The sequence below is a fragment of the Eupeodes corollae genome, chromosome X (assembly GCF_945859685.1).
Source record: "Eupeodes corollae chromosome X, idEupCoro1.1, whole genome shotgun sequence".
Taxonomy (NCBI): Eukaryota; Metazoa; Arthropoda; class Insecta; order Diptera; family Syrphidae; genus Eupeodes; species Eupeodes corollae.
The window spans coordinates 1,575,356-1,587,352 of NC_079150.1; the positions used below are offsets into that span (position 1 = coordinate 1,575,356).

At 31.2% G+C, this 11,997-nt stretch overlaps 2 protein-coding genes across 3 annotated transcripts in view; one reads left to right on the top strand and one right to left on the bottom strand.

Annotated features, from left to right (window-relative positions):
- LOC129953195 (plasma membrane calcium-transporting ATPase 3) overlaps nucleotides 1-4,091 on the bottom strand; it is a 127,316-nt gene extending 123,225 nt beyond the window's left edge. For both annotated transcript variants that reach the window (XM_056066105.1, XM_056066101.1), the window contains exon 1: nucleotides 3,784-4,091. The gene's annotated coding sequence lies outside the window, so the exon portion shown is untranslated. The remainder of the gene's footprint in view (nucleotides 1-3,783) is intronic.
- LOC129953197 (glutamine--fructose-6-phosphate aminotransferase [isomerizing] 2) overlaps nucleotides 1-11,997 on the top strand; it is a 233,214-nt gene that overhangs the window by 156,743 nt on the left and 64,474 nt on the right. The gene's annotated exons all lie outside the window — the stretch shown is intronic.

Sequence of the window (11,997 nt, forward strand, 5' to 3'; positions counted from 1 at the left end):
GATATGTTAAAGAGGCTGTCCGTGATGGAATAGGACACACTAAGGCCAGTTTAATGGCCCATTGTGATACCACATAAGTCTTATGGTTTTCTCCTAAGCTCAATGAAACCAGTTTAAGTCCCTTACGAAACGTGAAAGATTGATTCTATTAATATGATTGAGATCGTTTAGATTAGCAGCAATTTTCTTACAAGGGGGAAGGGAAGCGCACATTAGGAGTTGAAATTACCGTTAAACGTTCAAGTAAACGAGACACCAACTCGCAACATCGCCACCGATATATGAATAACGAGCGCAATGGTAAAAGTTTTTCAGTTGTGCAGGCTAATTAGTTGAGAGGAATGTACGATGGCCCACAAGAAATTACTTTATCTTTTAGAAGATAAAACTTTAAAAGATCTTTGTGATAGCCGGTGATTGTCAGGTGATTTTCGTGAGACTCTTCCGGTTATTCCACGAAAAACAGAGATGTCGATGACCTCAATACGTCAATTATAAACTTGGACGTTGTTTTCCATTAAAGCAGTCGATACGAATCTTCGCAAGACGTAGTACCCGCGAAAAGAACAGGCAGCAATTGAACCCAAGCCCTCCGGCATGACAGTCCAACGCACTAACCATCATGCCACGGGTACTGGAATTTCGCAAAAATTGAACTTAAAACATAGATTTTTTTCTATTGATACAAAAAAAAGTTTAATAATGACTATTTAGTTTTGTTTGAAATGTTAATTAAATAACGAAGTATCTCAAACACACGTGGTGCAACCAGTCATCACAAAGGTTTTATAAAAACGATGTATGTAGTTTATACGAAGTTCACCAGGTCAGCTAGTTTAAAGATAAAAAAAATGTTTGTTTTGTTTTTAAAAGACAATATTATAATTTAAAAATCAGGTAACCCTATTTCAAATGTGTTCATTGTTCACTTTACGAAATTAACTGTACTAAATAAATGATAAGCTAAAGGTCATATTAATAGAACATATATATATTGTATCTTTTACCCCGTTTTAAATCGCTGTCAAGATATGCCGTATGTTAACAACCTGCTTTTGAAATAGCCAGTTCCAACCAAAAGGAATTAAATATGAGTCCTTAAGAAGTATGAATTACTTGTCTGTATGAAAACCTTTAAAATGTTTTTTGAGCATCGTTTATGTGATAAAATAATAACAGCCATGAAACATTGCGGAGATGTTGAAAAGTTGCAGTAAAAAAACTGTCACCTGTTAAGAGCTCACTTTTAAAATCTTTCCAAGGTTACAAGGTACAACTGATATAATTAAATTCTACAACTTTCTCCGAAACTCAATACAAAACCTCAGAATTTACCAACTCGATCTTAAGTGCTTTACATTTCCCACAACATCGTTAGGAAACAAAATAACCGTTTCTATAGCTCTTTTTCTGGGCAGCATAATATCGTTTATAAACTAACGCATCCACAGAAGTTTACAGTTGCTGGGAGACTGGAAAAAAATGTCGGTCAACGAATTTTTTTCAATTGACTTCTGATTCATGCAGGGTAGCGCCGCCATGCAACACAACCCATATCATAAATGATCTTTGGCGTACCGAATTCCAAAACCGTGTTGTAAACCGTCAATGCCATGTTAATTTTGGATCCACATATCTGCTTCGAATTTTCGATTTCATGCATTTGAAAAAAGTGCAACTATCGGGCCTTACCTTCATATTTCTTTTGTCACCTAAAATTGCCCAATAATAATCATAAGGTTCAACACATCAAAAACATCTTTAATATTCAAAACCAAATGTGGTGCCAGGCAGTTTACAAAATTAACCTACTAGGGAAATCCAATTAAGTCAGGCCAAATAATCGAAGCATATGGGAACCAGATTATATACGACCTGCATAGGTGGGCTGCCAAAATAACAAGTTTTTCTGAAAATTGTAGTTTTAATTTTGAACCAAAGATAAGTGCGCTTTAGCACCACAAATTTAATATGTCAAATTCTCAATGTATGACTAATGGACAGATCACCTAATATTTAATTTTATTTAAATCAAAATAATGCGCGATATGATCAGCAACAAATCAATGACATCACTTTTTTACAAGGAATTTGTGAAAAGGTATCATGTTGTGAAATATGGGTTTCCCATACCCACGCAAGAAATAAAATTATTCCCTAGTCCTTTCAGAAGTTTCGTTTGTAAGAGATTTTGGCACTATCGAGTGGAAAATTACATACTATCGTTATTTCTTCAAAGCTAGTGGCAAGTAAATTTTGTAGATATCTTTAATATAAAACTTGGAACTTTACTTGACTGCCTTTTACTTTCAGTCTATCATGCAGAACGTACCAACACAAGAAAACTCCCTACACAAGGTACAAGTAATTAATAATGTAACAAAATAAACTTTAAATACAATTGTGCAGAAAATAAATAAACCATAATAATGATCAGCTGACATATTGACATAAGCAGACTTGGCTTCATTGTAAGGGAGATTTTTCTTGGCTAACTAACTTTCCAGTCAACTTTCGAATACAAAAAAAATTAGGTGGCGGAAGCGGAACAGTGCATTGAGAACAAGGGCCTAGAGACTTACAACCCTCAACTATTCCTGTGTGCGACTAATGTTGTCGGAGATGGAGGTGGCCTACAGTTTTAAGCATAATCCAATCACACCACGGGTACTTTGGAATGGAGTTGCCTAAATTAGAAGACAATTTTTTAGCAAAATCAGATACTAGTAACTCATGCCTAACTTCAAAGTCCTTTGAACCAGCTCAATGATAAAAAGTGTCGTTTAGTATAATATAATTTTCTGTTTAACATTTTGCTTAAATTAATGTTGTCACTTAAGGGTTTACAAATTTAATTTAAATACAAAAATAAAGTTAACGCTACAAAAACATGAATTGTTCATATTTAATGTAGGGATAGAAGACGAATCCGTAGTTTTTTGTTGGATTAACTTCAATGTTTGAAATTCGTAGTTTTGGTTTTAAAAAATTAAAAGTCCAAAATACATATGCAAAGAAGAGGTTTTTTCAATAAAAAATCATTTTATGTTAAGAAAATTGATTACTTCATTAATACTATAGTTTTCATCCCTTGAAAGGAACATACAAATAAGACAAACTTAAATAACTGTTTTTTATATTCTCTTAAAAAAAAAACATTTCATTTGCAAAGTCAACTTTATTTGCCACTTTTATTTGTTTTGAATCTCAAAACCTTTACCTTCTGTTTAAAAAAAAAAAAATCCTCAAATTGAATTATTTCCAAATGATGTCATCTGCTTGATAATCGTTATAAGATGCTTTTGTCTTTTTAAATTTATGTCATGGCGAAGTATTTTTTGGAAATACCTACAATATAAGATTGTATTTTTCTTGTTGACCTCTACTACACATGATATCAATGATCGAATGGATACGCGACCTTATTTTAGAGGATATTATTTTTTCTGTTCATAATGTAGGTATTAAAATATTTATACCTATATTTGTGCTTGTAAGAATAAAAAATATCACTACCTTCTTCTTTAAACAATAATAAATCACAGATAATTCTCTGCTTAAGGATTCATCAACTTTTTTAGAAGTAGGTACATATTTTACATTCGTGCGGTGACAGAGTCTACATCCGTAGGGTGCGGTGAGGTAATAATTAGGCGTTGAAACAAGCAATTTTTTTTCTGGAACAAGCAATTCTCCAGACGCAATCAAAATTAAACAACTTAATTTTAAATAATTAAAAAAGTAACTTAAGTTTCGAAAATTGAAAGAAAAAAAAAAACTCACCCGGAAATTATTCAATAGAAGTGAAGGGTGGCGCACACACTCTTCTTCACGTGCGATTTCCACAGACAAAACACGCTGCTAACTCTCGCATATAAACTTTTTCTTATATTATTCTCGTAGAAATTTTCTCAGTGAGAAGAGAGGCGCACACTCCTGCTTATCCACAATCCACGCTCACACACCACCGACCTACCGGTCTTATCAATAGCCGTTCTTTTATCAAAGAACTTCCCTTTCTCTAGTAATATCAATTTTTAACATTCATAGTAAACACTTTTTTCATTTCCAAAAAAAATCGATTGAATTGTTTTTGAAAGAGAAAAAAAAAAATATTACATATTTTTTGAAAAAGACAATTTTTAACACAAACCGATCGTTATATTTTTATATTTAAAAAATTAGTGCGACACGCATATGTTGGAATTGGAGTGACAATTTTGAAAAGATAGTGGTTTAAAAGTCTTCAAAAACCTTCTTCTTAAAAGGTACTATCAATAAATTACTTTGCCACGAGGATGCAGGAATAGACATTAACGAGTGATACCTACGGTATAACGTCAAAGTACGATTTTAGGAAGAATGAAATAAAATTAAAAAAAAACTATATATGCCAATGAGAAAAGTTGCTATGATAGCGATGTAGTACAATAAGGAAATCGATATTTCTTTTCTTTTTTCTTCTCGTTTTAATATTTCCTCGGCGGTATTTAAGTCATCAATGTAAGCAATGCTAAGACTTATCTTCTTGCTCGCACACAATCACTTTCGAGAAAAAAAATAAATAAAAAACGAGATGTTGTAATCGTTACACACACACAAAGCTTCTAGCAGGTTATTGGGTGTAAGAGAGCTTTTCACAAAACAGTTTCAGTATCACGCAATCCTTTTTCTTGACTGGCTCAGGACTTCAACAACACAGTTAAGATTTAGAATCTAGTACAATATTTTTGTTATAGCGTTAAAAGCTCTCCCACGCACTATATTTGACTCTATCACAAAATTTATGTAACCAAAATACTTATTCAAAACTTTTTCTATTTAAGCTCCTTTGCCAACAAAAATCTGTAAAACTAAAAACAATGAAATCAAACTTAAACTTTTGAAACACTTAAACAACCAATAAAACAAAATTGTTTCGATTTTCCAAATACGTTGGAGCCGGTACACACGATCATTTTGTATGCATTTCACTTTTGAATTTTATTAAAAAAAAACTATTTTTTCTGTTTTTATTTTCGGTTCGGTGCTGGTGCTGAATGCGTGTGTGATATCACACAAAAATTTGGTTTTTAACTAACTACCATTTCCATGTACACATATTAGTACATACCCATACAAAATATATGGTTTAGTATATATATTTTTAGTATATATACATTTGTTATATACATACATAAATATATTAAATATATATATATATCAATTCAAATTACATGCAAAATTATTCTTTTTATTTAACACGACTACTCATTCTTTTTATATAGGTAGGTATTAAAAACAATACAAAAACAACTATAATTTTTTAAATAGATTCCAAAGTTATATTTTTCAAATTATTATTTATTTGTTACTTCCGACTCTTATATCCGAAGGCACGAAATATCAAAGAAAAAAGAAATCCTTTTGCGGCCTGTGCTCAGGACAATTTTCAGGAATTGATATGAATTTTATTTTTGTTTGGAAGAGTAAATGGTCGGGAGAGAGATGAGTGACAATATAAATCTTGAAGGGAAGATGATGAATACAAAAACAAAATAAACTTTCAACCGGAGTATAAGTTCACATTATTTTCTAGGGCGCTGTTCTCTCTTTTTATTTAGAACCAAACCAACCATTAAAATTTAGACATTTTGAATGCCTATACTCTATACCAACGTTAAAAGCTTTTCCTTTAAGCCTTGCATGTTATTCTTTAAATGGAACTTAATCTAGTATCGAAACTTTTCGGTGGAATATTTGGCAACTCCTTCTTCTATTGCTTTTTTGTAAATAACCATAAAAAGAGGGTGTTTCTACTTTTTGTTTGCATTTGACAAAACGTACGATTAAAACTAAAAATTAAAAACTTATAACGATAAACAATCAGAAAACCTATTCTAGTATCTCCATTTTATGCATACAATTGATATTTATTTTATTTCTTTTCATAACAATCCATTTTCCGGTTCAAATCCATATCTATTTTATGTTTTTAATAAGCAATTGGTGACTTTAGAGGTGTTCTGTAAACTACTTGTGTTTGAACCTCCCTTAAAAGATGCTTGAACTTTGTCTAACAAGTTTTTGTTAAGTATTTTTGATTTAAATATCTACTAATACTTTTCTATTTAATGTGTGTATTTAGTACATTTATTTATGCGAAATTGTGCGCAGAGCACGAATCAAAAATACTCTTTATCAAAGTGTTTTTGGCTCGAAAGTTTTGAGGGCTAACAATATTGAAACAGACAGGTCAAGTTTGAAGAGGACATCAAATTTGAATACATTTATCGATCTGAAATTATTTATTTTGACTCTATCGGGCTTGTTTTGTGTAAATAAGTCAATTTTTGAATTAACATCTAAGGATATAAATTATCTTCTTTGGAAATATGTTTGTTTATTGTTTGGTGTACTTTATCTGCGGCAGATGAAAACCAGAATGAATCATGTTCATAAGAAACAAATTACTCAAATCAATTTAATATCACACAGACAATATCTGTCAACGGGTTTCCATGAACCCTACGACACCCTCTTCCTCCCGAGGAGGTTTTTTTTTAATTTTCGTAGAAATTCCCTTTTAATTCATAACCTAAACTATTTATTTTATATGTATGTATGAAAATGGAATTTGTATTTTACTGCTTTAAACTTTGTTGCTAAAAGTACTACCACTTAATAATCTAGTGGGAGAGGGGTCATATGAGCCATAATGCTAATACAATTAAGTTGTTTTGAGCAAAAATTTCATCTAAAGGCTTGTAAGTAATTCGACGATATTCACAAAAAGTAGGTTGCTGTTAAAAACAACTAAAATCTTTTTTTTCACTCAATTTAAAATTTGGAAAAACTTTAGCAATGCTTTCAATTATTTTCAACCTTGGGTAAGAGATTGCCAATTTGATATTAAGTTGCCTTTAAATTCCTGAATCGCGCCTTTGATTCCATTGTATTTTTTTAACGCACATTAGTAAAGGGCTTGGTGTTTTATCTTTCAAAATGGATTTTCTTTTAAATACAAACATTTTTAATATCTAAAAAAATCTAATTTTTGGACAGCTTTGGTAGCTCTAGAACTGATATTAAAACACAAGTTTCAATAATATGTAAATGTCCCAAAAACAGCTAAAGTAACGCTAATGGCTAATTGAAACATAATGAATGGGCAGGTTCAGACGACGCAAGGGACTTGAAAGTTAGGCAAGTTTCTAGTATCTGATTATCCAGCTGCCGAAAAATGACCTTCCAATTAAGGCAACTTTAACGGAAAGTTGCTTGAAAAGTTAGTCATGAAAAATCTCCCTAACTATTAAGACAAGTCTACTTCTATCAAAATGACAGTTGATCATGTTTTTTTATTCAGCTGAAAGCTGAACTTTATTACTCTATGATTTATTTATTTTCTGCACAACTTCATTTAATACATTCTGTAAATGGGTCGCTTGTCATTTTGAAAAGAAGTAACTAATATTTCTTTGCAAAATAAAAAAAAATCGTGGTGGACTTGTAGCTTACTTGAAGAGTGTTTTGTAAACAATAATTTGTTTGGTACTTTTTGTACTATGAACTTATGCTAGAGGTTTACGAGGTAAAGTTCTGAATTTGAAATTCATGACACTTGAAAAACTAACTGGTTGATTTCGGCAAAATGTACGTTCAAAGAATGAAGTTGACTGCAAATTAAGTCCCTTTTGTTGCCTGAACCTGCCCAATGTTTCGTATCTATTAATTTAATATAAAGGGTGTATTCATAAACGCAGAAAATCTGCGTTAGTACAATTGCATTTCTTTTCTGATGCATTTGTGAACGCACTCCCAATGCAGAATGTCTGCAGTAAATAAAAAGGTCTGACTTAGTCCGATTTGTATGTAAACAGAGTTCATAAACGTCAGAGAAAATGGCTGCCAAACAAAATTTAAATTATTTTTACCAAAAAATTAACAAATTATTTGCCGTTACTTACATTCTTTACGAGCCAGTGCCGATTCGTCCTTCTTGTGGTTGTAAGAATGATTTTAATAATTCCTGCTCTTTCTGCAGCCAAACAAATTCAGCTGCATAATCTGCCCGACGCTGGCGACAGTCTGACGTTTATGAACGGTAGGTAGTAGGTACTGCAGTTGGACTAGGATAGTTCGATCGAAAATTTGGTGCCCTACTATGTAACTCGATTCTACAATGAAATTGCTCGAATTCGAAAAATTGGTACTATGTATCTATTCGGCTTTGAATAGTTTCAGTAGTGCCAACTATATTCTTATGAACTTGCGAATAAACGAGGAACTACGTAACTCGAAAGTAGAATTCAAAAAAAGGCAAAATCGAAAATAATCGCTCTACAACAAATGTGTTTTTTGTCAGGGTGTAAGTAAAATGTTAAATATGAGTTCCATCTACCACCCCAATCAAACCTGGAATTCATGATTTTTCCAAAAATAGCGTTTGAACTTTCGTTTCTCTTCCGCATTGATTTCAAAATTCATCATCAGCAGGCACATGACTCTTTCGATTGAGGACAAAACTTTTGCAATTTCATCGTTCTTGTTACCATCGATTTGGTTTTGCTAACATCCTGTTGCCAAAAATTAATAACTTAATGATAACCGGAACAGCATTTTGTCTTCTGCGTGTAGTCATGTCGGATGATATGGTGTTAAGTAAGAACATAACCCCGTCTTTAGAAAAACGATAGTTCTTAACAAAACCAAAACAAAAGTATATATGTACATATTCCACATTAAGAATGAGTCCAAACATTCTACCATATTCATATATATGTACAAACCTTTTCTCACTTAGCTCCATTATGTTGGAATTATTTCTTATGCTTCTGCATTCAATTTGCACGTTTCCTTGCAACGGTTTCCATTTTTATATATTTATATTATATTTTTTGAAAACAAGTTGGTATAACCGGCGTTCGATTCTACTTTCATACGTAGTACGATTCGAAAGTAGAATCGGAAATGAGTTTCGAATAGAATCAAAAGTAGAATCGAGATACATAGTAGGGCCCCTGAATTTATGAATGCAGATTACGCAGTTCTTAGTTAGGCTGACGTCTATGAATACACCCAAAAGCTCTGAATCCCTCAACAACTGATGTAAAAAGAGATTTTGTGAGTTCCACACTAAAGTTCCTTCCCAACTTATTTGTTTACCTTAATTTCTTTTTTATTTATTTTAAGAAAAATAATGTTTTTAAATGCACTTATTTCTTTATATTAATATTTGGAATATTTCTTCAGCAAACTTTGAGAAAGAAGACACAAACGTACGCTTCGATTTGGTAGATGTAAAACGAAAGGGGCGAAGGCGAATTAAGTAATTTGAAATCTTATTTTTGACATTTTTCGTATTCCCTAATCAGTTTTTCTTTTTTTAGTTTTGCTGCGATTACGTTTTAAATACTCGTTTTGTTTTCATTTACGACTGCTTTTGGCGGTCGTATTACTTTCTTTTTAACATGACATTGTCGCACATCTAATAAATAACTTTTTTTTTAAAGCTAGCATTGCACAAACGCGCAATTTGCCTCGGAGGTTCGGTGGGTTTCTCCAAATTTCTTAGTATGTAATTAGCTCGTCCGAGTTATTTTATGATTGGATAGGTTTGAAAATCGAAATAGCTCCAAATATGCTAGGTCGTAATACAGACCCAGCACCAGAATTAATTTTTCATGGTCCTATTTGTGCCTAGAAACATTTACACCTGTAAAATGACAAATTTTTCACCTTAAAAAAGTACTACTTTTTTTTGTTAAAAAAGAAATGAGACCTTAATTATTCGTTCGAATCTACTTAAGTTGATTATTTTATCAAGACTTCTTTTTCAACAATACAAATATTTTCATTCAAATATAATACTGAACTTAAATCATAGAATAATAGTGAAATAAATATAAATGATAATGGGGCCCTGGAAATATTTCCCAAGTTCCGAAAATTCGTAGCGTCAATTATGGTATTCGAAATTTACCTCAGACATTCTTGATGCCGCAAAAAATAATCCCATTGAAATAAGCTGTCAATTCTCTAGAATTTTTCCGCATTATGTCTTATTGACTTGATATCTTTTTCTTATTTATAAAAATCCTTTGCTATGCATTTTAAAACTTAAAATTGCAAACAAAACAAAATATAATCTTAACAACTAGATGTTATTATGAAAATTATGTTTTGAGGTGTATTGTTGTTTTTCTGATTTTTATTTAAAATAATAATATTAAAGACTGTGAAATTTAACACATTGTTCAAACCCAAAAATATTATTAACAACATTAAAATATTCAATTTTATATAATTCTTCACATTTATGTAGAATTTATTTGGGGTGTTTTGTTTTTTTAAATGTTGATAGTTGTCCCTGTGAAAAATTATTCCAAGGGAAGTTCACAATAACTAGAAATATTCCCAGGAAATGAAAATTTCCTCCGGACATAGAAATCAAATATTCGTAAATGGTAAGAATTGTAATTTAAATACGATTTAAAAGTTTGTTTTTGTAGTTTTTATTGAATATACAAATTGAAGAACGAAATGCCTTCACTAGAATTGTTGTTTGAAGGCAACAGTACTGAGGAACGAAGGTTTATCGTGCAAGCTAAAATAAACAGTATTACGAGATGCTTTAAACCCACTGGACAACTTATTAATTCATGAATTAAAATAAGAAAATTAAACTTGGTATTACGGCTTTCAAAAATTATGATATCCATCAAATTTTATATCAGCCAAAAATTCTTCGTTCATAAATAGGCATGTACCATCAACTGAGCGTTCAGAGATTTATGAAAGTTGTAAATAAATACAAAATAAAGACTAAGTAAATCAAAATATTTAAATAAGGTATAACCATTTTTTTTTTCATTTTCAAACTTGTGTTCTCCATTAGTTCCACAAGCCTTTCTATTTGTTTTCTGTTGCTAACTATTCTACTCCTAAATAAACAAAATATTATTAAGAAAAAAGAGAAATTTATTTAATGAAAACAACTTAAATTATTCCGCCGAAATTAAAAACCTATGCAAAATCGTATATTGATTAGTATTCACAATGGGTGACAAATTATCAATTGATACTCATAATACCAAATTATCAATAAATTGATAGAACTCATCAAATAATTGATAGTTGATAGCCATAATAGGGATGCTACTCTTTCAATTTTTGTATAGCTTCATTCGTCTTTCCTCAAATATATGTATAAATCTTATTCGGCCCTATCGAGTTAATCGTGGGAGTGGAATTTTCTCCGCAACGCATTCTTCGTAGGAAATTTAATTCGGTTCGCGGTTCATTGGAACAAATTTAACAGAAATCCGAAAACGCATAATTTGTCAATCATGTATTGCGTTTTAAAGAAATGTTATTCCCAACTTTTAGTTAAAAACTATCGAATAAAGTCCATTCCCATAATCCAAACCAAACATGTTTTATGTTTTCATTTGAGGTGTCAAAAAAGAATAATTAAAAATAGTAACAATAGTAACAGAAATGCGTCAAATATAAAACCATTAAAAGTTGGCTTGCGTTAAATTTTGTGGGAGAGATTTTCCGAACAATCGGATCTAATTAATTTTGATTTTATAGCAAACATCACTTTCAAATGCAGGGGTCTGATTATGAGGTTCGCGGCGGATCGTTTTGCTAGCGAGTTAGTCATTTTTAAATTATTGCTTTCGATTTCGCCTTCTTCGTTTTAAATTCGACCAATTATCGTATTCGAAGGCGAATTTGAAATTTCATAATGTTTTTTTGGCGAGTTGAAATCCAACAGTTTTTTTTTGGCGGATTCACATGCGAAAGAGTGTTCATTATTATTCACTGTTCGATCTCGTGGATTCTTTCTTGATTGTAATTATATGAAAATGTGAGTTAGGTTTATTTTAATTTGCTTATAATTTATATACAATTCTCAATAAAATTTTGAATAAATCACCGCAAATTTCATAAATTCAATCACTGAAATATAAGAAGAAAAAGTCAAATTACTGGAATATATGAAGAACT